This window comes from Somniosus microcephalus, chromosome 34 (assembly GCF_052327205.1).
Source record: "Somniosus microcephalus isolate GS21.2 chromosome 34, FLI_Smic_1.0, whole genome shotgun sequence".
NCBI classification, from domain to species: domain Eukaryota; kingdom Metazoa; phylum Chordata; class Chondrichthyes; order Squaliformes; family Somniosidae; genus Somniosus; species Somniosus microcephalus.
The window spans coordinates 14218610-14241853 of record NC_141020.1 but is presented as its reverse complement, the minus strand read 5'-3'; the positions used below and the strand labels follow the sequence as shown (position 1 = coordinate 14241853).

The 23244-nt window shown below is 48.4% G+C and overlaps 1 pseudogene; it reads right to left on the bottom strand.

The window, feature by feature from the left end:
* On the bottom strand, window positions 1–23244 carry LOC147096789 (uncharacterized; annotated as a pseudogene).

Sequence of the window (23244 nt, the reverse complement as noted above, 5' to 3'; positions counted from 1 at the left end):
GATGCTTCAATGTACTTTATTTCACTAGAATTGTGCACTACATTTTAAATCAATTAAAGGTAAATTAGTGACAAAGCTTAGGCACGAATCACACTCAGTGGTCAAGAAATCATTAAGATTGCGCAAGAGAAATCCCATCAACCACACCCGGAATATTCCATTGGAGAGAGGCTTGGCAGTGCCACTCTCAATCACATCTCCTCTGGTTTGGAGCTTCAGGTGTTCTTACACAGAGATTTGTCATATCTCACAAATTTTGGGTCGTATTTGTCGCTGTACTTCCTGAAGCACAGGGCCGCTGCGACATCACATTAGCACTTCTTATTACTGCATTCGTCACTTGACACCACTGATTGACCAGTAAAGGAGGAGAATACAAACAAATTTACACACTGTATTATACACACTGTATTATACACTGTATTATACACACTGTAATGAACATGCTGTAATATACACACTGTAATATAACCACTGTAATGTACACAATGTAATGTACACACTGTAATATACAGACTGTAATATACACGCTGGAATATACACGCTGTAATGTACACACTGTAATATACACGCTGTAATGTACACGCTGTAATATACACACTAATATACACGCTGTAATGTACACGCTGTAATGTACATGCTGTAATATATATGATGTAATATACACGCTGTAATATACACACTGTAATATAAATGCTGTAATGTACACTCTAATGTACACACTGTAATATACACTGTAATATACATGCTGTAATATACACACTGTAATGTACATGCTGTAATATACACACTGTAATATACACACTGTAATATACACGCTGTAATATACACGCTGAAATATACAGCTGTAATGTACACACTGTACTATACACACTCTAATATACATGCTGTGATGTACACACTGTATCATACACACTGTAATATACATGCTGTAATGTACACGCTATAATGTACACACTGTAATGTACACACTGTAATATACATGCTGTAATATACACACTAATATAGGCTCTGTAATATAAGCACTGTAATATACACGCTGTAATGTACACACTGTACTATACACACTGTAATATACACGCTGTAATATACACACTAATATACACGCTGTATTGTATATGCTGTAATATACACACTAATATGCACACTGTAATGTACATGCTGTAATATATACACTGTAATATACACGCTGTAATATACACACTGAAATATACACGCTGTAATGTACATACAGTACTATACACACTGTAATATACATGCTGTAATGTACACACTGTAATATACACACTGTAATATACATGCTGTACTGTACACACTGTAATATACATGCTGTAATATACACACTAATATAGTTGCTGTAATATACACACTGTAATATACACACTGTAATGTACACACTAATATACACGCTGAAATATACACGCTGCAATGTACACACTGTAATATACACGCTGTAATATACACACTGTAATATACATGCTGTAATATACACGCTGTAATGTACACGCTGTAATGTACACACTGTAATATACACGCTGTAATATACACACTGTAATATACACGCTGTAATATACACACTGTAATGTACATGCTGTAATATACACACTGTAATGTACACACTGTAATGTACACACTGTAATGTACACACTGATGTACATGTTGTAATATACACACTGTAATACACACACTGTAATATACACGCTGTATTATACACACTGCAATATGCACACTGAAATGTTGTAATATACACACTGTAATATACACACTGTAAAATACGCGCTGTAATATACACACTAATATACATGCTGTAATGTACACACTGTAATGTACACACTAATATACACACTAATATATACGCTGTAATGTACACACTGTAATGTACACACTGTAAAATACACACAGTAATATACACACTAATATACATGCTGTAATGTACACTCTGTAATATACACTAATATACACACTGTACCATACACGCTGTAATGTACACACTGTAATGTACACGCTGTAATATACATACTGTAATATACACGCTGTAATGTACACGCTGTAATGTACACACTAATGTACACACTAATATACACACTAATATACACACTGTAATGTACACGCTGTAATATACACACTGTAATGTACACACTGTAATATACACGCTGTAATATACACACTGATATACATGTAATATACACACTGTAATATACACACTGTAATATAGAGACTAATATATATGCTGTAATGTACACACAGTAATATACACGCTGTAATATACAAACTGTAATATACACGCTGTAATGTACACACTGTAATGTACATGCTGTAATGTACACTCCGTAATATACACGCTGTAATATACACACTGTAATATACACACTGTAATATACACGCTGTAATGTACACACTGTCCTATACACGCTGTAATGTACACGCTGTAATATACACAGTGTAATATACACGCTGTAATGTACACACTGTACTATACACACTGTAATATACACGCTGTAATATACACGCTGTAATGTACACACTGTACTATACACGCTGTAATGTACACGCTGTAATATACACAGTGTAATATACACGCTGTAATGTACACACTACTATACACACTGTAATATACACGCTGTAATATACGGTGTAATATACACGCTGTAATGTACACACTGTAATATATATGCTGTAATGTACATGCTGTAATGTACACACTGTAATATACACACTGTAATGTACACGCTGTAATATACATGCTGTAATGTACATGCTGTAATGTACACGCTGTAATGTACACACTGTAATGTACACACTGTAATGTACACACTGTAATATACACACTGTAATGTACACGCTGTAATATACATGCTGTAATGTACACACTGTAATATACACACTAATATACACACTGATGTACATGTTGTAATATACACACTGTAATATACACGCTGTAATGTACACACTGTAATGTACATGCTGTAATATACATGCAGTAATATACACACTAATGCTGTGAGGGGTTCCTAGTGTTGTGGGGGATTCCTAATGCTGTGGGGAGTCCCTAGTGTCCCTAACATGGTGATTTCTGCTGGATATTCCGCACACACTGGTGAAATCAACCAATCTGAGCCACACTACAGTGAGATGCAGCAAGCCATCTAAAATCTCGGTGTCACCGTGAGTGTTCCTGAACTCTCCTGAAGGCACGGACTCGTGCTCCGCTACCTTTCCATCAGCATCGCCCATGCCCATCGGTTGTGTGCGAGCCGAGATAGTGAGATGGCAGGATATTCAACTGCGAGTGCCACTCTGTCCTCATCCAATGTCTACTTTCCAGCGGGAGTCACTGGATAGTGACCAGGAGCAGGAACACCTCCCCCTGCCCCCCACCCAGGGATGGTTTTCCCCACCGAGGCCAGTATTAGCGTCTCGCACTTCACTGTCTGAGATCAGTACACTTGGCAAAGCCTGAGGACGAATCTGGGAACTTCTGGAGGCGGAGAGGTTTAGGGAGAGAATTCCAGAGCTTAGGGCCCAGGCAGCTGAAGGCATGGCCACCAATGGTGGAGCGATTAAAATCAGAGATGCTCAAGAGGCCAGAATTGGAGAAGAGCAAGAGATCTCGGAGTGTTGTGGGGCTGGAGGAGGTTACAGAGAGAGGGAGGGGCGAGGCCGTGGAGGGATTTCAACACAAGGATGAGAATTTTACAATCGAGGCGATCAAAATCTGTTTTGTCTGGTGTGTTACTTACCGCACTTGGGCACCTCATTGTTGCATGAAACATTATACCACGTCCACCAAAGATTGCAGCCCATACTTTTGGCTTCACCATAACAATCATCATGCACTTGGCAGCACCTAGGAGGGGAGACAAATAGGAAATATTATTTCACGGAAGTAAGTCTTTCTGAAGAGACTGAAACTCTGTCAGCGTCTAAATCATTCCAGCTGGGCTTCAGACCGGGTCGCCAACTCTCCAGGATTGCCCTGGAGTCTCCAGGAATTAAAGATTAATCTCCTGGGCACACACTACGAGCAAAACCCAGGCGAAAATTCATAGGGACGTTGAAAAAAAGCGTTTCCCCATTTTCTTTGAAAACTTTCGTTTATTAGTGATCGAAATATTGGACATGGGTGGGGGGGGGGGAGGGGGCGGGCAGAAGGCTGTTTGACTGACACTCAAGAATCATCCAATCAGATGACAAAGGGTCCACTCGCTTCCCGATTAGCATGGGAAGGCGGGGTACCCCGAGGATGAACATGTCAGCCAACCAATGGTGGGAGTGTGGGGGCAGGCATTTGGAGGCAGGAGGTCTTGTGATGACAACGTCCAGGAATAGGTCCAACCAGAATTGGCATCCCTATCCTCAGACCAAATGTTTTCTGAAGCAGACATGGTACCCTGCCCACAACAAACATGGAGCCCTGCCCACAGCAAACATGGAGCCCTGCCCACAGCAAACATGGAGCCCTGCCCACAACAAACATGGCACCCTGCCCACAACAAACATGGAGCGCTGCCCACAACAAACATGAAGCCCTGCCCACAGCAAACATGGCGTACTGCCCACAGCAAACATGGAGCCCTGCCCACAGCAAACATGGAGCCCTGCCCACAGCAAACATGGAGCCCTGCCCACAGCAAACATGGAGCCCTGCCCACAACAAACATGAAGCCCTGCCCACAGCAAACATGGCATACTGCCCACAGCAAACATGGAGCCCTGCCCACAGCAAACATGGAGCCCTGCCCACAGCAAACATGGAGCCCTGCCCACAGCAAACATGGCGTACTGCCCACAGCAAACATGGAGCCCTGCCCACAGCAAACATGGAGTCCTGCCCACAGCAAAGATGGCAACGCACCCACAACAACTAGGGCACCCTGCCCACAACAAACTTGGAGCCCTGCCCACAACAAACATGGAGTCCTGCCCACAACAAACATGGCAGCTCACCCCAAAAAGAAAAACAGATTTGTTTATCGATCTATGTCTCGGCCGTGGCTCAGTGGGTAGCACCCTCACCTCTGAGTCAGAAAGTCATGGCTTCAAGTTTCACTCCAGACACTTGAGCATACAATCTAGGCTGACACCCCAGTGCGGTACTGAGGGAAGCTGCACTGTCGGAGGTGCCGTCTTTCGGACAAAATGTTAAACTGAGGCCCCGTCTGCTCTCTCGGGTGGACATAAAAGATCCCAAGGCACTATTTCGAAGAAGAGCAGTGGGAGTTCTCCCCGGTGTCCTGGACAATATTTATCCCTCAACCAACATCACTAAACCTGATTATCTGGTCATTATCACGTTGCTGTTTGTGGGAGCTTGTAATGTAGGAAATGCAGCACAGCCAGTCCCACAACAGCAATGTGATAATGACCAGATAATCTGTTTTAGTGATGTTGACTGAGAGATAAATATTGACCAGGATCCCGGGGAGAACTCCCCTGCTTTTCTTCGAATAGTGCCGTGGGATCTTTTACATCCACCCGAGAGAGCCGACGGGGCCTCAGTTTAACGTCTCATCCGAAAGACGGCACCTCTGGCAGTGCAGCACTCCCTCAGTACTGCTCTGGGAGCATCAGCGTAGATATTTTGTGCTCAAGTCTCTGGAGTGGGACTTGAACCCACAACCTTCTGACTCAGAGGCGAGGGCGCCACCAACTGGACATTTTAATTTTGACGCACAACTTCGCTTTACTTTACCTGTCAATTTCATCGACTGGATTGTTGCCGTTTCCGCCGAGCCTGCAGAAGCAGCCATACTTCAAGTAGTGTAACCTGGAGAAATACGGATTAGCACAAAAAACAACTTCTTCAAAGTCAAACACAGTTCTCTCCTGGAGCGCAACGCCCTCAGTAGGAATCAACACTGCTGCAAAAAGACATCGAAAAAAATCAGTATGCCCCCGTGAAACCCTTCAATCAGAGTGAGCAGGCCGACAATCCATGGGTGGATTCTTTTTTTTTTAAAAAGCAACCTCGAAAAGAGCATAGAATCATAGAAATTTACTGCACAGAAGGAGGCCATTTGGCCCATCGTGTCTGTGCCGGCCGAGAAAGAGTTATCCAGCCTAATCCCACTTTCCAGCTCTTGGTCCGTAGCCCTGTAGGTTACGGCACTTCAGGTGCATATCCAAGTACTTTTTAAATGCAATGAGGGTTTCTGCCTCGACCACCCTTTCAGGCAGTGAGTTCCAGACCCCACCACCCTCTGGGTGAGAAGTGTTCTCCTCAACTCCCCTCTAATCCTGCTACCAATTACTTAAAATCTATGCTCCCTGGTTATTGACCTCTCTGTTAAGCAAAATAGGTCTCTCCTATCCACTCTAGGTCCCTCATAATTCAATACACCTCAGCCTCCTCTGTTCCAAAGAAAACAACCCCAGCCTATCCAACCTTTCCTCATAGCTAAAATTCCCCAGTCCTGGCAACATCCTCGTAAATCTCCTCTGTACGCTCTCTAGTGCAATCACATCTGTGAATTCAGTGGGAATTACGTACAATTTACAGCACAGAAACAGGCCGTTCGACCCATGCTGGTGTTCATGCTCCACACGAGCCTCCTCCCACCCCTCTCCATCTCACCCTATCAGCATATTCTTTGATTCCTTTCAACTCATGTGTTTATCTAACTTCCCCTTAAATGCATCTATGCTAATCACCTCAACTGCTCTCTCTGGTAGGGAGTTCCACATGCTGACCACTCGCTGGGTAAAGAAGTTTCTCCTGAATTCCCAACTGGATTTATTAGTGACCGTTTCACAATCAAGCACACCGCCTCATCCTCCGACATTAACAGCCTCCACTGCATGGGCCTGAGGTGGCAATGGCCCTGACTGCACAGTCTCCTTTGCAGCTGAGTGAAGGCTGGGCACAGGTAGATGCTTTGGGGCGATTGTCCTTCATTGACCGTGGCGCCTTTCCTGAAGCTTAGCCACAATTATTTCCAGTCCCATCAACTGACCGTGCCCCAGCCTTACCCCATAGGAAGAATGGATTGAAGGATCCGTGGAGTTATTGGGTATATTCACTGCCTTGTCTATTACTGGGTCTCAGAGTGATATTCCCACTAACCCGTCCCATTAAACACTCCCAGGGCAGGTTCAGCAAGGTTAGATACAGAGTCTACACTGTCCCATTAAACAGTGGAGATTCCGTGCTTGCTGACCTACATTGCCTCCTGGTCCGGCAAGGCCTCAGTTTTAAAGTTCTCATTCTTGTTTTCAAACCCCTCCATGGCCTCGCCCCCTCCCTATCTCATTAACTCCTCCAGCCCCACAACACTCCGAGATCTCTGCACTCCTCCACAACTAGCTGCTTGCACATCCCCGATTTTAGTCGCTCCACCATTGTCGGCCGTGCCTTCAGCTGCCTCGGCCCTAAGCTCTGGAATTCCCTCCCTAAACCTCCCCGCCTCTCTCTCCTCCTTTAACATGCTCCTTAAAACCTCCCTCTTTGACCGAGCAGGTCATCTGTCCTGATATCTCTTTCTGTGGCTCGGCGTCAAATTTTATTTTATACGCTCCTGTGAAGGGCCTTGGAACGTTTTGCTATATTAAAGGCGCTATATAAATGCAAGTTATTATTGATGTTGTTGTTTCATTGATAGGTCTCTGGGGCAAACTGTGCCTGGGCTCCCCTGTCAATCCCAGAGAGGGACACATGCTGATTCACCGCGCAAGTGGGACTCAGATTCCAGTCTGCACACACACACTTTGCATCGTGAGTGGTTATAGAGGGATCGAGAGCAGAAACTCAGCGCTTCACATCAGCTCATTGAGGACAGCTCAGAGATGGGACTTGGGACCCTCCTGTTCTGTAAGGCTCAGAGACACGGGGTTACTCTCATCGTCATCAAACACTCCCAGGGCAGGTACAGCACGGGTTAGATACAGAGTAAAGCTCCCTCTCCACTGTCCCATCAAACACTCCCAGGGCAGGTACAGCACGGGTTAGATCAAGTGTAAAGCTCCCTTTACACTCTCCCATCAAACACTCCCAGGGCAGATACAGCATGGGTTAGGTACAGAGTAAAGCTCCCTCTACACTGTCCCATCAAACACTCCCAGGGCAGGTACAGTACGGGTTAGATACAGAGTAAAGCTCCCTTTACACTCTCCCATCAAACACTCCCAGGGCAGGTACAGCATGGGTTAGGTACAGAGTAAAGCTCCCTCTACACTGTTCCATCAAACACTCCCAGTGCAGATACTTCCATTCCCTTTACCTTCTCTGTGATTGGAAATTTACCAGCTGAAGGTCAGTTTTGGGTGTTGACTCACTTGCTCTTACCTGCTCTCCCCCACCACCTCCCCGAGATCTCCTGCTGCTTGCTCATCACTTACCTCCAAAGAGAATGAGGACACCAATGAAGTTCGGGGTCTCCATGGCTTCTCGTTCCTTTGAGAAATTGGTGTTTGACTCATCCGTGATTCAGCCTATTTTATAATGCACTTAGATGAGTTCCACCCCATAATAGTTCAGTCAATGCAAATAGAGCGAAGATCACCTTGGGGCGCACAATGTACAGACTTGCCGTTCTCCAAAGTGTGAACGTTGGCAAAGACTGATATTATGGGTTGGGACAGATGGGCTCGGCTTGTTTGACATAACTAATTTCAAGTGAGCTCATCTGTTAAGAACACGTGAAGAATGCACAGGACTCAGAGACACTCAATTGTCCGTCCTGCATAATCCCCAGCCCCGAATTATTTGAAAGACAAATTAAAGAGTTCCCCTCCTGTCTCAGTGTGTGTGTCAGCTGTGGCTCACTGGGTAGCGCTCTCTAGGTGGGAGGGGCTAGGAGTGAGCCAGGTGTGACTGGTTGCCTAATTGCAGCTGGGTGTTGGGAGCACGCGGTGTCCGCCGGCACGCTCGAGCTTTTTCGTGACCGGTGGGCGCCGCGGGGACTGGAGTGCATAATTAATCTGGACAACCAAATTTTAATTTGATTGGTGGAGGGCTGGTTAAAAGGGTCATTGGGTTTTTGTCAGTTTATTTGTGAACTTGTTTTTGGTCGAATGAAAAGAGAGGGTGTTGGAGGAAGTTTTGGAAAAAGTTGGTGGTGGGTTTTGGGGTGTTGTTTTCAGGTTTTAGGGCCTTTTTGGCCCACAAAAAACAGCCAGATGGCTGCTGAGGGCTCTGGAGTGCCGGGCCCCTCAGAGGACAATATTCCCGAGAGGAATTTTAGTAGGGAAGAAACTGTGGTGGGAAGGGGAAAAAAAAGGCCCAAAGATTTGAGCCAGGACCTCAGGAGGTTTGGTAAAGAAAATACGGTGGTGGTACAATGTGAAGATAAGAAGATTCGAGCCTGGGATATAATCCAAGCGGTTCATGAGGACTGTGGTGAGGGAAGCTGTTTTGCCTGCCGACCAAAACCAAATGTGGGATTTGAGGTGACGGTCAGTGGCCGTGAGGAGGTGGAAAAACTGCTGCTCAGTCTGAAAGTTGGGGAGAAATTTTTGGAGGTGACTCTGCTATATTCAGAGGAGGTGGTGGTTTCATTTTTGAACTTGCCTGTGTACATCGAGGACGAAGTGCTGAGCAAAAAGTTGGAGTCGTGGGACATTAAAATCTATTCCGAAATAAAGAGGAGGTACTATCTGGGAACACTGGTAGCAGACGGAACCCGGTATGTAAAGGTGCGGTTCCCAGAGGTGGTGAGGTCTTTGCCTTACAGTATGAAGTTCGAGACATTGGAAGGAATACAGTACTTTCGTGTGCTGCACGATAACCAAGTAAAAGTGTGTTACTATTGTCTGGGACATGACCATCTCTTGAGAAACTGTCCTGATTTGTATTGTTATAATTGCGGTGAGTCGGGACATATCGCGCGGAGCTGCAAGGCGGAGAGCTGTGGGGTGTGTCGTAAAGGCCCCAGCCGCTGTGAGTGTGTGGCAGAAGGGAGCGAAATGAGTGATGAGGAGATGGGAGAAGGAGCAGGAGAGGAGTGTGGAACGGCCAGAGGTGCGGTGCAGTCGGAGGACACAGCCGGTAAAATGAAGGAAAAAGGAGCACAGGAAGAGGCAGAGGTTGGCGGAGCGGAGATCGAGATGGAGATGGCGGAAAACACGGCGAGTGCTATGGAGGGGAACAAAGACAGCAGCGGGCAGCGAGGGTCGAGTGCAGACTCGAGCCTTAGTGCAGTTCGGCTCCCCCTGGGGAGTCTGGTGTCTGCGGGGGGAGAGGAGGCAGGAGCGGGGTGTGTGGTGGAAGTGAGTGCTCCGGGGAGAGGCGGGGAGTCGGATATTTTGGTGAGCGGGAGGGGGCAGGGCGGGGAGAGGGTGCAAGAGGCAGGAGCCTTAAAGGGACAGCAGAATGGGATCGGTGAGATAGAGGCGTCAGAAGGGAACAATTTAGGTGTGCCATTGTCCCATGGAGTGAGGGAACAAGGTGCAAGGGTCAGAGGTAGAGACGTGGTCGAAGGGGGCGGCACAGTGGGAGAAACTGCGATAGCAGGAAGACTCTCTATGGGAGATGAAGTATCTGACGGGGAGCAGGATTATGTATCTGACGGGGAGCAGGCACAAGGGGTTGCAGAAGAGCTTGAGTGTGAGGAATTAGAGGGGGACAGAGACATGGAAGTCGGGGGTGGGGTGGCATCATGTGGAAAGGGAAAGGTTAGTGAGGGGCAGAAAGAGGGAGATAGGGCAGCTCATGGGTCCAAACTTAAGGCAAGGAAGGGGCTGAAACAGCAGGGAGGGGTCAAACAGGAGGGGAAAAAGAGCCGGAGGCTGCAGGAAAAAGCAACAGCTGCCTGAAAAGTTGAGAAGGAGCATGAGGGGAGGGAAGAGCCAGAAATTAAATGATGGGGAGATTATTGGGCATACTTCCCTTCTTTGGAGCCATGATTACATTGGTCTCGATCAATGTGAACGGACTGAGGGGTGAGAAGAAATTGCAGCAGTTGTTGCAGGGTTTTAAAGGTACGGACTTGTTGTGTCTGCAAGAAACCTTTTGGGATGAGGATATTCTAGAAAGAGTTCAGAAGGTTTGGAAGGGAGAGGTGTTTGCAAGTTGTGCAAACAATAACCGTAGAGGGGGGGCTGTTTTGGTGAGTCCGTCCATTGAAGAGAACATTGCCTTGGTGGACAAGGACACTGAGGGGAGATTTTTACGGCTAAGGGTAAAATTGGAGGGATTTAATTGCGATCTTTTTAATATCTATGCACCGAACGACCATTGCAAGCGTCGCGAGTTTTTTCGGGGGTTATTCACTGAAGTGGCAGAGGTGGAAAATCCTTGTATAGTGGGGGATTTTAATGTATTTTTATCTTGGATGGACATTTCAGCCCAGATGACCTTTAAAGTGGATAACTCCAGAGGGATGATTATAAAAATGATGGCAAATTTAAATTTGAGAGACTTATGGAGGGACCGGAACCCCATAAAAAGGGAGTTCTCCAGAGCAGGTTGGGTGGGTGATGTTTTAAAACAGAGCCGAATAGATTTTGTGTTAATGCGGGAAGGGTTACGTTTGGAGGTGATGGAGATTTATTATAAAAAAGTATTTTTTAGTGATCACTCGGCTTTGGTTCTTAGAATTAGGAACAGCAGAGTTAAGATCGGTTCAGGGGTGTGGATTTTAAACAATCAATACCTGAAGGAAAGTGCTTATAAAGAAAGGATTATAAATATAATAAAGAATGCTCAGAAGGAACTTTTGTTCTTGAAAGAAAGAAGAGTTTGGTGGGACAATTTCAAACATGAGGTTAAAGTTTTTTCGGTACGTTATGGGAAAAAGAGGGCGGCAGCTAACCGGCATCGAGAAGAGAATATAAACAAAAGGTTTACGGATGTCTGTAAAGCAGTTGACGGAGGGGATAAGGGAGCTGAGACTAAGTTCCGGGTGCTAAAGGAAGAGTGGGAATTATTGCAAGCTGAAAAATGCAAGGGGGCCATTCTCCGTGCAAAGGCTAGAGATGCATTGGAGGGCGAAAGATGCACTAGATATTTTCTAGAGCAAGAGAAGCTGCGACAGAGATTATCGTTAATTGAGGAGTTGAAGGTTGGGGAGAAGATCATTCATGAAAGTAAGGAGATTTTGGAGGCGGCTAGCAGCTTTTATCAAGAGCTATATACAAAAGAAGACATTTCCAATTTGGAGATGGAGAAGGTTACTGCTTTTATTGAAAAGGGTTTAAAGGAGGATGAGAGAAGCATGTGTGATAAAGAAGTAGGATTAGCGGAAATAAAAATAGCAGTAAGTGGAATGAAGGGGGGGGGGGAAGCCTAGGGTCCGATGGACCAAGTGCAGAATTTTATAAGGAATTTTTTGAGATTTTAAGTCCATTGCTCCTAGAAGTTTTTAAGGAAATCAAAATTGAGGGAAGCCTGGTCCCATCTATGAGGAGAGGTGTCATAAGCTTAGCTTATATAAAAATAAAGGGGATAGACGGGATCTGAAGAATTGGAGGCCCATCACACTATTAAATGTGGATTATAAGATCTTGGCGAGGGTTATGGCAAATCGTTTGAAGGAGGTGTTACCGGAGATAGTTTGGCCCTCTCAGTTCTATGGAGTCATAGGCCGTGACATCGCAGACTCTGTGGTCTCAATCCGAGATGCGATAGAGCTCATGGAAGAGAGTGGGAGGGAGGCTTATGTATTAAAGATAGATCAAGAGAAAGCCTTTGATAGGGTCTCATGAGTTTTTATTGGTCTCTCATGAGTTTTTATTGAAGGTTTTGGAAGCATTTGGTTTCAAGGAAAATTTCATTCAGTGGATAAGGATTTTTTATTCAAACATATTTAGCTGTGTTAAATGTAATGGTTTTTTATCCAAGTATTTTCCGATACAGAGATCAGTGAGACAGGGTTGTCCCCTGTCCCCACTGCTGTACACATTGGTAGCAGAACCATTAGGTTACATGATGCGAAAGAAACAAGGTTTAGTTGGGATTGTGGTACCCAGTTCTGGGCTGGTGTCGGTGATACACCAATATGCAGATGACACAACCTTAACATTGAGAAATGGGGAGTCAGTGAGGAAAGCTATGGAGGTAGTGGAGGGATATTGTAGAGCTTCAGGTGCCAGAGTGAATTATAGTAAGTCCCAATGCCTGGTTGCAGGGAGGGGTAGGGGGGAATGGTTGGGGGAATGTCCCTTTAAGGTGGTGGAGGTTTTGGAAGTTCTGGGGGTGCATATGGGGTGCAAGAAAGACAGGGAAGAAGTGGATCGATTAAATTGGGAACCGAAGGTTATGAAAATTAAAAAGATTTTGGGAAGATGGGAAAGAAGGTGGTTGAAAGTGCAAGGAAGAGCGACAGTGGTGTCTGCTCTCCTGCTATCTAAGCTATGGTACTTATTGACGGTGGAGGATATTCCTGAGTGGGCAGAAAAGTCCATCCGAGAGGCTTGTGTGAGGTTTTTATGGGAAGGGAAACCAGCCTTGGTGGCTTACAATACCATCAGTGGACGGAGAAATCAGGGAGGACTCAACTTCCCAGATATTGATTTGAAGAAAAAATCCTTTAGAATCAAATGGGTGAAGAGATTTCTTCAGAAGTCAAATTCCAGTTTTTGGAAGAGTTGTTTTGAGCATTTTTTAAAATGAAGTAGGATAGGAGGGCAGGGGATATTGTATATGGAATACAATAATATGTTTTTGAAATCGATTAAGCTTCTCCCTAGGTTTTATAAGGGGGTTGTAGAGACTTGGGCTCAATTTTTAAAAAGTGTGCAGTTTATGCCCAAGGGGGCTGAGGAATTTTTAGAACAGCCTTTATTTTTGAACAGGTGGGTCAACATCGAAGGAGAGGTTTTATTTAATCAAGCTTTTATAAAAGCTGGGATTATATCGGTGAAAGATGTATTATATGAGGTGATTCCAGGTTGGTTGCTGGAAGCGATAGTGAGGGACATGGTGTGGGAGGAGGATCAGGAGGTGGAGGAAAAAGCAATAGGAATTATGTATGAGAAGATTGTGAGGGCAATGCCACAGGATTGGATGGGAGAAATAAATGCGGAAATCTCCAAAGGAAGTAAAATGCGTCCTGCTTTTCCAAGCTTTGTACTGGAGAAAGGGGGAGAGTTAGTCCAATTTGACAACTGTAATACTCGAGATTTCTATGAGGTATTCAGAGAATGGAGATTCAAGACACCTGCCCATCGGTTGTGTGCGAGCCGAGATAGTGAGATGGCAGGATATGCAACTGCGAGTGCCACTCTGTCCTCATCCAATGTCTACTTTCCAGCGGGAGTCACTGGATAGTGACCAGGAGCAGGAACACCTCCCCCCGCCCCCCACCCAGGGCTGGTTTTCCCCACCGAGGCCAGTATTAGTGTCTCGCACTTCACTGTCTGAGATCAGTACACTTGGCAAAGCCTGAGGACGAATCTGGGAACTTCTGGAGGTGGAGAGGTTTAGGGAGGGAATTCCAGAGCTCAGGGCCCAGGCAGCTGAAGGCACGGCCACCAATGGTGGAGCGATTAAAATCAGGGATGCTCGAGAGGCCAGAATTGGAGAAGAGCAAGAGATCTCGGAGGGTTGTGGGGCTGGAGGAGGTTACAGAGAGAGGGAGGGGCGAGGCCCTGGAGGGATTTCAACACAAGGATGAGAATTTTACAATCGAGGCGATCAAAATCTGTTTTGTCTGGTGTGTTACTTACCGCACGTGGGCACTCCATTTCTGCATGAAACAGTATACGACGTGAACCAAATATAGCAGCCCATATTTGCGATTTCACCATAACACTGACCACGTACTAGGCAGCACCTAGGAGGGGTGACAAATAGGAAATTGTAGGAACGGTAGTTCCTAGCTAAAAGACTGAGTTCTGCTCAGGCGATCAAACAAAACGAACTTTAATAAAACAACAGGTTTTAACAAGAAACTGCAGGATACATCGAATACAGGTTTGCTCTCTCCAGAGGCTCCACGAGGACTGCCTGGTCTGTCCCGTGGCTGACATCATGACGTCATCATGCTTCCTGCCAGTCGGGAATCACGTGATGCCGGTGTGACGTCATCACGTTTTAGCCACGCTGTTAAAGTAACCACGCTTCGTACAGTTAAACAGCATACTTAAAGATACAAACTCAGACTGTAGCTAACATGTTGTTAAAGGAATTATATACAAACGATCTGAGTCCTTTGGTGGCTCTGCCACATGCGCCTCCCCAGAATTGTCTTTAACAACAAAAGTGAGACGTCGAGGAGGCCTGATGAGTCTGTCCGAGCGACTTCGGTACCCCTGCGGAGGAAGCTGATGGACGGTGGTCGAGCTGGTGGGCGGCAGTGGTTGGTCTGGCACGGCGGCTGCGGGCGGGCGGCCCCACTTTGGCGGTTGAGCGATGACAACTGGACGGTCGAGGTCCAAGTGAGCCAGCTTCAACCGGTCCACCGAAATGTGATCCGGTTTTCCTCCGACGTCGACTGAAAAGGATTTGTCTCCCGATTCGATGACGTGAAAAGGGCCAGTGTAAGGAGGCTTGAGCAGGTCCCGGTGAGCGTCGTGACGAATGAAAACATACTCGGCGCTCTTCAGCTCGGCCGGCACGTGGGAGGTCTGCAGGCCATGGTTTGACATAGGCACTGGAGCGAAGCATCTGGCCGCTTCCTGATGACTGACGAGTTGCCGGGAGGCGGACCACGGCTCTGTGGAAGAAGGGAGGAAATCACCTGGAACTCGGAGCGGCTGGCCGTAAACGAGTTCAGCCGAGGAAGATTGCAGGTCTTCTTTGGGCACCGTACGAAGACCCAAAAGGACCCATGGGAGCCTGTCCACCCATCCCGCACCTTGAAGACTGGCCCGTAAGGCGGCTTTAAGTGACCTGTGGAATCGCTCGCACAGGCCGTTCGCCTGTGGATGATAGGCGGTGGTGCGATGAAGTTTGGTGCCGAGCACCTGAGCTATGGCGTTCCACAGCTCCGAGGAAAATTGTGGCCCACGATCCGAGGAGATGTCCGCCGGAACCCCGAAACGAGCAACCCAACAGGAGATGAAAGTTCTAGCGACGTCTACCGAAGTGGTGGAAACCAAAGGAATTGCCTCCGGCCACCTAGTGGTGCGATCCACGACGGTGAGGAGATGAGTATAACCATGGGACGGCGGAAGTGGCCCCACCAGGTCCACATGCACGTGGTCGAAACGACGCTCAGGAACCGCGAACGTAGCCACTGGAGCTTTTACATGACGCTGGACCTTGGCCTTCTGGCAGACCACGCAGGTTTTGGCCCAGTTACGAACATCCAGGTGCATACCTTTCCAGACGAACTTCTTCGACATAAACCACTGTGAAGCCTTCATGCCAGGGTGCGACAACCTGTGTATGGCGTCAAACACTTTCCGGCACCATGCGACTAGCACGATAGTTCGGGGAAAACCCATGGAGACATCGTAAAGGAGCGTGGTGCCTGCAGCCTGGAAACTGACATCGGCCGCTTGGAAACTAGATGGTGCGGTTCTGTATGATTGGACCTCTGGGTCCGAAACCTGATCCGCGGCCATGAGGGCGTAGTCAATCCCAAGATGAACCGCCTGGACCGTCGCACGGGAGAGGCAATCCGCTACAAGGCTGTCTTTACCAGGCACATGTTGGATGTCCGTGGTAAATTCAGAAATAAACGTCAAATGACGTTGTTGACGAGCTGGCCACGGTTCGGTGGTCTTGGCCATGGCGAATGTCAGAGGTTTGTGGTCGACAAAAGCCGTGAAGGGACGTCCTTCTAATAGAAACCGGAAATGGCGGATGGCTAGAAAAAGGGCCAGCAACACACGATCGAAAGTGCTGTATTTTCGTTCATTTTTCCGTAGTTGACGGCTGAAAAACGCCAGCAGTTGCCATGTGTCATTCACCCACTGCTCCTGCACTGCGCCGATGGCGTAGTCTGATGCGTCGGTGGTAAAGGCGATGGTGGCACCTGGAAGTGGGTGCGCCAGCATGGTTGCGTTGGCCAAGGCGCTCTTGGTGTTGATGAACGCCTGGTCCATCTCGGCCGTCCAGCTGATGGGATCTTTACCGGACTTGCCCCTGAGGGCCTCGTACAAGGGCTGCATAAGCAGAGCCGCCTTAGGGACGAATCAGTGATAGAAGTTGACCATCCCGAGAAACTCTTGCAGGGCCCTGACAGTCTGTGGGTGCGGGAACGAGGTAACAACCTCCACCTTTGTCTGTAAGGGGACGGCGCCGTCCGAAGTAATGCGGTGTCCCAAAAAATCGATCCGCTGCAGGCCGAACTGGCACTTGGCCGGGTTGATGATAAGACCGTGCTGACTGAGGCGTGTGAAGAGAGTACGCAAATGGCGGACGTGCTCTTCCTTGCTAGCACTGGCGATGAGGATGTCGTCAAGGTACACGAAGAGGAAAGTTAGGTCCCGGAGTACGGGATCCATTAATCGCTGGAAAGCCTGTGCCGCGTTCTTCAAACCAAATGGCATCCTCGGGAACTCAAAAAGGCCGAACGGGGTGATGACTGCGGTTTTCGGGACGTCTTGCGGGTGCACGGGAACCTGGTGATACCCACGGACGAGGTCGGCTTTAGAGAAGACGGAATTTCCTGCCAAATGGGCCGAGAAATCCTGAATATGTGGGATCGGGTACCGATCAGGAGTAGTGGCGTCGTTCAGGCGTCGGTAGTCGCCGCATGGCCGCCACCCGCCGCCTGGTTTCGGGACGATGTGGAGAGGCGAAGCCCAGGGACTATTCGATCGGCAAATAATCCCCAGCCGTTCCATCGTGGCGAACTCCGCCTTCGCGGCCGCGAGCTTGCCGGGTTCAAGCCTTCGAGCCCTTGCATAAACTGGGCAGCCCGTACTGGTGATATGATGTTCAACACCATGCTTCGTTGTGGAGGCGGAGAAGGTGGGCCTGATCAGCTCCGGGAACTCTCCGAGGAGACGAGTGAATTCATCCAGGGATGGGAAAGCGCAGGCGACCGAACGCAATGCGGTGTTACCGCGGTGGCACGGAATCGAGTGGAAGGTGGCTGCGTTAACCAACCGGCGGTGCTGGACATCGACGAGGAGGCCGTTGGCACACAGAAAATCCGCCCCTAAGATGGCTTGCGAGACTTTGGCCGTGACGAATTCCCATTGGAAGCGCTGACCGCCGAAACACACTTGGAGCCGCCGCTTCCCGAAGGTTCGAATGGCTGCGCCATTAGCCGCCTCAAGGGAAAGGCCGTGTCCCCCAGATTGTATATCGAGCTTTGACACAGGCAGGATGCTACACTGCGCCCCGGTGTCGCAAAGGAAACGTCGACCCGACAGGGGGTCGGTGATGAAAAGCAGCTTCCCCGCCGATCTGATGGCCATCGCAGCCACGGAGTGCCCACTAGACCCAGTCCTCCTTCGCCAGGAACGCTGCTGGGGCCTTGGTTTTTTTGGGGGGCAAAAAGCTGCAGGGAGAGCGGCAGCGTCGTGCTTTCGCGCCAAAACGGGCGTGGTAGGCGCACCAGCCTGCTGCAAGAGGAGCTGGAGTCGCGTCTGTGGGGGATGGGTGCCTCATGGCAGCGCAGCACCGCTGGGTTACCATGAAAATCTTATCTGCTTTGGCCACCAGCTCTGCGCAGTCCGTGACTTCTGAACTGGCTAGGGCTGCCTGCACTTGCTCCGGCAGTTGGTAGAGGAACAACTCCCTGAAGAGGAAGCATTCGGTTCGGCGCCTAAGAGTGTGAGCATTTGGCTCATGAGCTCGGACGGTTTGGAGTCCCCAAGGCCGGGCATAGCTAGGAGCCGGCGAGCGCACTCTGACTTGGAGAGTCCAAAGACTTGGAGCAGCCGCGCCTTTAAGGTATCATACTTGCCGTCAGCGGGTGGTTTACCGAGTAGGCTGACGATCCATGAGGCAGTGGCGCTGTCGAGGGCGGAGACCACGTAGTAGTAACGGGTCGGATCCACGACGATGTTCCCGATGGCGAACTGGGCTTCAGCCTGGATGAACCACGTGGCTGGTTGTTGCTCCCAGAACTGTGGCAGTTTAAGAGACACGGCGTTCGTTTCCATTGTGTAAATCTTCTGCGAAAATATTTCGCAAAAGTCGGGGTCACCAATGTAGGAACGGTAGTTCCTAGCTAAAAGACTGAGTTCTGCTCAGGCGATCAAACAGAACGAACTTTAACAAAACAAACAAGTTTTAACCAGAAACTGCAGGATACATCGAATACAGGTCTGCTCTCTCCAGAGGCTCCACGAGGACTCCTGGGTCCGCCCCATGGCTGACGTCATGACGTCATCACGCATCCCGCCAGTCGGGAATCACGTGACGACGGCGTGACGTCATCACGTTTTGGCCGAGCTGTTAAAGTAACCACGCTTCGTATAGTTAAACAGCATAATTAAAGATACAGACTCAGACTGTAGTTAACATGTTGTTAAAGGAATTATATACAAATGATCTGAGTCCTTTGGTGGCTCCGCCACAAAATATTATTTCACAGAAGTAAGTCTTTCTGAAGAGACTGAAACTCGGTCGACGTCTAAATCATTCCAGCTGGGCTTCAGACCGGGTCGCCAACTCTCCAGGATTGCCCTGGAGTCTCCAGGAATTAAAGATTAATCTCCTGGGCACACACTACGAGCAAAACCCAGGCAAAAAATCATAGGGGCGTTGAAAAAAAGGGTTTCCCCATTTTCTTTGAAAAATTTTGTTTATTAGTGATCGAAATATTGGACATGGGCGGAGGGGGTGGGCAGAAGGTTATTTGACTGACACTCAAGAATCAACCAATCAGATGACAAAGGGTCCATTCACTTCCCGATTAACATGGGAAGGCGGGGTACCCCGAGCATGGACGTGTCAGCCAACCAATGGTGGGAGTGTGGGGGCAGGCATTTGATGAAAACGTCCAGGAATAGGTCCAACCAGAATTGGCATCCCTATCCTCAGACCAAATGTTTTCTGAAGCAGACATGGTATCCTGCCCACAACAAACATGGAGCCCTGCACACAGCAAACATGGAGCGCTGCCCACAACAAACATGGAGCCCTGCCCACAACAAACATGGAGCCCTGCACACAGCAAACATGGAGCCCTGCCCACAACAAACATGGAGCCCTGCCCACAGCAAACATGGAGCGCTGCCCACAACAAACATGGAGCCCTGCCCACAGCAAACATGGAGCGCTGCCCACAACAAACATGGAGCCCTGCCCACAACAAACATGGAGCGCTGCCCACAACAAACATGGAGCCCTGCCCACAGCAAACATGGAGCGCTGCCCACAACAAACATGGAGCCCTGCCCACAACAAACATGGAGCCCTGCCCACAACAAACATGGAGCACAGCCCACAACAAACATGGAGCCCTGCCCACAACAAACATGGCACCCACAACAACTAGGGCGCCCTGCCCACAGCAAATATGGAGCCTTGCCCACAGCAAACATGGAGCCCTGCCCACAACAAACATGGTGCTTTACCCACAACAAACATGGAGCCCCGCCCACAGCAAACATGGAGCCCTGCCCACAGCAAACATAGCAACCCACCCGCAGCAACTAGGGCACCCTGCGACAGCAAACATGGAGCCCTGCCCACAACAAACATGGAGCCCTGCCCACAACAAACATGGCAACCCACCCACAACAACTAGGGCACCCTGCCTACAGCAAACATGGAGCCCTGCCCACAGCAAACATGGCAACCCACCCACAACAAACATGGAGCCCTGCCCACAGCAAACATGGCAACCCACCCACAACAACTAGGGTGCCCTGCCCACAACAAACATGGAGCCCTGCCCACAGCAAACATGGAGCCCTGCCCACAACAAACATGGAGCCCTGCCGACAACAAACATGGAGCCCTGCCGACAACAAACATGGAGCCCTGCCCACAGCAAACATGGCGTACTGCCCACAACAAACATGGAGCCCTGCCCACGAATTCGCTTTACTTTACCTGTCAATTGCATCGACTGGATTGTTGCTGTTTCTGCCGATCCCGCAGAAGCAGCCATAGTTGTTGTAGCGTGAGTTATAGACATGCGGCTTGATGCACGAAACACCGTTTGCAATGTCATACTTGGTTCTCTCCTGGAGCGCAACGCCCTCAGTAGGAATCAACACTGCTGCAAAAAAACATCGAAAAAAAATCAGTGTCCCCCCGTGAAATCCCACAATCAGAGTGAGCAGGCCGACAATCCATGGGTGGATTCTTTTTTTTAAAAAAGCAACCTCAAAAAGAGCATAGAATCTTAGAAATTTACGGCACAGAAGGAGGCCATTCGGCCCATCGTGTCTGTGCCGGCCGAGAAAGAGTTATCCAGCCTAATCCCACTTTCCAGCTCTTGGTCCGTAGCCCTGTAGGTTACGGCACTTCAAGTGCATATCCAAGTACTTTTTAAATGCAATGAGGGTTTCTGCCTCTACCACCCTTTCAGGCAGTGAGTTCCAGACCCCCACCACCCTCTGGGTGAGAAGTGTTCTCCTCAACTCCCCTCTAATCCTGCTACCAATTACTTAAAATCTATGCCCCCTGGTTATTGACCTCTCTGCTAAGCAAAATAGGTCCTTCCTATCCACTCTAGGTCCCTCATAATTCGATACACCTCAGCCTCCTCTGTTCCAAAGAAAACAACCCCAGCCTATCCAATCTTTCCTCATAGCTAAAATTCCCCAGTCCTGGCAACATCCTCGTAAATCTCCTCTGTACCCTCTCTAGTGCAATCACATCCGTGAATTCAGTGGGAATTACGTACAATTTACAGCACAGAAACAGGCCGTTCGACCCATGCTGGTGTTCATGCTCCACACGAGCCTACTCCCACCCCTCTCCATCTCACCCTATCAGCATATTCTTTGATTCCTTTCAACTCATGTGTTTATCTAGCTTCCCCTTAAATACATCTATGCTAATCACCTCAACTGCTCTCTGTGGTAGCGAGTTCCACATACTGACCACTCGCTGGGTAAAGAAGTTTCTCCTGAATTCCCAATTGGATTTATTAGTGACCATTTCACAATCAAGCACACCGCCTCATCCTCCGACATTAACAGCCTCCACTGCGTGGGCTGAGTGAAGGCTGGGCACAGGTAGACTCTTTGGGGTGATTGTCCATCATTGACCGTGGCGCCTTTCCTGAAGCTTAGCCATAGTTATTTCCAGTCCCATCAACTGACCGTGCCCCAGCCTCAACCCTTAGGAAGAATGGATTGAAGGATCCGTGGAGTTATTGGGTATATTCACTGCCTTGTCTATTACTGGGTCTCAGAGTGACATTCCCACTAACCCGTTCCATCAAACACTCCCAGGGCAGGTACAGCACGGGTTAGATACAGAGTAAAGCTCCCTCTACACTGTCCCATCAAACACTCCCAGGGCAGATACAGCACGGGTTAGATACAGAGTAAAGCTCCCTCTACACTGTCCCATCAAACACTCCCAGGGCAGGTACAGCACGGGTTAGATACAGAGTAAAGCTCCCTCTACACTGTCCCATCAAACACTCCCAGGGCAGGTACAGCACGGGTTAGATACAGAGTAAAGCTCCCTCTACACTGTCCCATCAAACACTCCCAGGGCAGGTACAGCACGGGTTAGATACAGAGTAAAGCTCCCTCTACACTGTCCCATCAAACACTCCCAGGGCAGGTACAGCACGGATTAGATATAGAGTAAAGCTCCCTCTACACTGTCCCATCAAACACTCCCAGGGCAGGTACAGCACAGGCTAGATACAGAGTAAAGCTCCCTCTACACTGTCCCATCAAACACTCCCAGGGCAGGTACAGCACGGGTTAGATACAGAGTAAAGCTCCCTCTACACTGTCCCATCAAACACTCCCAGGGCAGGTACAGCATGGGTTAGATAGAGAGTGAAGCTCCCTCTACACTGTCCCATCAAACATTCCCAGGGCAGGTACAGCACAGGTAAGATACAGAGTAAAGCTCCCTCTAAAATGCTTCAAACACTCCCAGGGCAGGTACAGCACGGGTTAGATACAGAGTAAAGCTCCCTCTACACTGTCCCATCAAACATTCCCAGGGCAGGTATAGCACGGGTTAGATACAGAGTAAAGCTCCCTCTACACTGTCCCATCAAACACTCCCAGGGCAGGTACAGCATGGGTTAGATACAGAGTAAAGCTCCCTCTACACTGTCCCATCAAACACTCCCAGGGCAGATACTCCCATTCCCTTTACCTTCTCTGTGATTGGAAATTCACCAGCTGCAGGTCAGTTTTGGGTGTTGACTCACTCGCTGTTACCTGCCCTCCCCCACCACCTCCCCGAGATCTCCTGCTGCTTGCTCATCACTTACCTCCAAAGAGAATGAGGACACCAATGAAGTTCGGGGTCTCCAT